This window comes from Polyodon spathula, chromosome 52 (assembly GCF_017654505.1).
Source record: "Polyodon spathula isolate WHYD16114869_AA chromosome 52, ASM1765450v1, whole genome shotgun sequence".
Taxonomy (NCBI): Eukaryota; Metazoa; Chordata; class Actinopteri; order Acipenseriformes; family Polyodontidae; genus Polyodon; species Polyodon spathula.
In genome coordinates, this window is record NC_054585.1 from 403,202 (window position 1) to 406,643 (window position 3,442).

The 3,442-nt window shown below is 37.8% G+C and overlaps 1 non-coding gene across 1 annotated transcript; it reads right to left on the bottom strand.

Annotated features, from left to right (window-relative positions):
* On the bottom strand, positions 1–119 carry LOC121307088. Its single transcript, XR_005948270.1, has one exon. It is a non-coding gene; the product is annotated as a 5S ribosomal RNA (ribosomal RNA).
* Positions 120–3,442: the final 3,323 nt, after the last annotated feature.

A 3,442-nucleotide genomic window follows, 5' to 3' on the forward strand; every position in this document is an offset into this window, starting at 1 on the left:
TACCTACAGCACTCAGTATTCCCAGGTGGTCTCCCATCCAAGTACTAACTAAGCCCAACATTGCTTTGCTTCTGAGATCGGATGAGATCAGGCATATTCAAGGTGGTGTGGCTGTAGGCTGTAGACCCTCTGGAATGTGGAAGCTAGAGGCCAATTTCATTATTAACCCTGGACTGAAAGATACACACTAAGAGAGTGGCTGAAAGATTAGACTTACTGTTACCAAAACTAACATGCAGAGATCACATTGGGTTTGTAAAACACAGACTAGTAGCAGATAATGTGAGAAAATGAATGCATGTTTTTTACTATGCTGGGAACCCTCCCCCCTTCCTGCGGCTGCAGTCTCTTGATGTGGAGAAGGCATTGGACCGCATTGAATGGTCGTATCTGTTTAGAACATTAGAGGAGTTTGGACTAAGCCCAGATTTTATCACTTTATAACATTATTGTATAAATCGTCAAAAAAACAGGATTTGTACTAATGGACTAATGTCATATACCTTCTCCTTGCAACGGGGAACACATCAAGGTTGTCTACTCTGTCCACAGCTCTTTGTACGATACCTAGAACCATTGGCATAAAATGATCCAATCTGAATATTAAAGGAATAAAGGCACTCAAATCAGCTATTAAAATGAGTCTATACACAGGGTATATGCTATTAACAGTACATGAGTCTTATGTGAGCCACCCCCCTACCCACTATCACTACATGGGAACTGGTTTACAAAAATGAATGTGTTCTTTAGTACATTTCTATGGAAAGGGGGGAGGCCTTCGAGATACCTATAAATATTATATTTCATTCAATGCAAGATATCTTTGATATCTATGGAGGATTACAGAACAGGGGGTTTTGGAGGTAAATAAATGTGATTTATCCCTAGACTCCCTATGGTTCACCCTCAAGTATTGGAAATCCATAGATTACACAATCCCCATTACCCCACTGTGGTGTAATGGAGTGTCACAAAGACGGCCGGAGTGGGTGGAGTCAGACCAGAGCCAGGAAATAAACAACAGAGGTGGAGTTTGGTGGAGCTGAGTGAATGCTTTCGCTCAGCATTTAATAAATAAACAAACAGACAGAAAATAAACGGTTGTAACAATACAAAAACAGGACAACGCACATTCGCCAAAATAACCAGACAAACAAAACTCACTAAACAAAACACGGTGAGCAGATATTTTACTACTAAACCTTTTTAACTATTCTTATTATCTTTACCTCCGTCTCCAATCCCGTTCTCCACTCACCGAACAGACAACACCGAGTGAGTGAAAACATGCTGCTTTTATGCAGCTGTACCGAGACTCGACTGCTAATCAATCATTCAATTGGAGTCGCGGTACAACTGCATGTGAATTAATAAAGTGCAATTCCCCGTGCTCACATATTACCTTTTACTTGCACGTGAAGTGCTGTGCAATCCTCGTGCCTAAATACAAATATACATTTTAAACACTCGTGTTACACAGACCCGTTTATATCCCGTGTACTAATGACTATACACCAACATTAAACACACAACATGCAACATATAACAGAAAATACACACAGGGGTGGGCACTTCGTCACATGGAGGTATTGTATGTAATGGCAGGCAGGCCCTTAAAGAATGCTAGATGGGAATCCAAAGGAATCACCAAATTAAAACACCTTTTTGTTGATAAAACAATAAAACAATAATGTCATTTCAACAGGAAACATAAATATAGTAAACCAAACAAAGGCTACTTAATATACTAACAAATTAGTCTCACCTTACAAGATTTCTTGGAGAAAGAACAGGCACCCCCAAAATTACAACAATAGAAAAATAATTTATGGAAATTATAGATAAAATCTCCCATATAACATCCAGTATTTATAAAAAAACTGAATAACACAAACTCCACAATTTGTAGCCCAATACAGAAAGTATAGGAAAGAGACATTAAAGAACAGTTGCCCTCTGAAATGTGGACCACTGTGTGGAAGGATATGCATAAAATCTCAAAATTTGTGGAAAACAAACTAATCAATTAAAAATACAAATTCAGATATTGTTGACAGCTTACCATTTAAGTTGAGGTCTGCAAATGAGAAATCTGGGTGTTATTTTTGAACCAGATCTCTAATTCGAACCTCATATTAGAAAAAATAACTAAAGTGTCTTTTTTTCATTTAAGAAATGTTGGTATACTAAGATGCTTTCTTTCGATGGAAGACACTGATGCATGCTTTCATAACATCCAGACTGGATTATTGCAATGGTCTGTTATCTGGCATTCCCAGATCTGTGTTATCCTGACTACAGCTTGTGCAAAACACTGCTGCCAGGGTTTTAACAAGAAGTAGAAGACATGACCACATTACACCAGTATTGGCAGCCCTACATTAGCTTCTTGTAAGATTAGGGTTGATTTTAAGGTCATTCTTATTACTTACAAAGCATTAACCCTCTGCGGTCCTATGTTGGACCAGGCCAGACATTACAATTTTCCTTTCCCCAGTCTGATGTCGGACCCTGTCAGACATCATCAAAAATATGTCAAGCAAAGGTCTTTAGTCATTTTTTCTCCGGAAAAAGCAGAGAAAACCTTTCAATGGCCGAGCGAGACCGATTGGAGCTGAGAGGTCGAAAAAAGGGGGCGTATCTGATCAATACACATAGCCCCTGAACCACAAAGATAACATGGACACAAACAAAGAAGACAGCTGCTTCCGCATCCAGAGCACAAAGAATATCACAGACATTTGCAGAGCTTTTTGAGATGTTACATTAATAAAATAATGACTTGGATCGCATTATTGAGGAGTTTGGTGATAAAACGAGTGATCAGGAGAGGATTTATCAGTATGCACGACTATGAAGAGGTACGTGAAAAATACAGCGAACAAGGGCTAGGGCTTGGCTGAAGATTAATTACATGTCTTTGGACGCACAGAATTAAAAGGCAGTATTTATGAATCTTTGGAAACACTCGTATTTATTTTCTATTGGACAAAGTCATTATAAATAATACAAAATAGTCTGCATGTAAATGTTTATCACGTTACTATTTACATCTCACCTCAGCATAATTATGTGTGCCGTTTAAAATGTTTACAGCATCAAAAACATTAACCTCAAGATAAAACTATAATTACTAACAATAATGCACTTTTTTTTTTTATTAAAGCCTGCATAATAATGATCCAAAGGGACTCGTATAACTTTATGTCGCTTTGCACTTTCTGACTCTTGAGTTTTCCTTAATTTTTCTGTGTCAAGTATGAAATGTATCAAACACCAAACACGTGTTCAACCAGCCGTTATTTCTGTTAATAAAATGCAGCTGCGATAATAAACAAAAACCGGTCAAGTATTGTGATGACTTTATGTTTACCAGAGCATTTATACTTCTAAAAACCGCAGAAACACTGTGCTTCACTGATAGACAAGTTGAAAACAG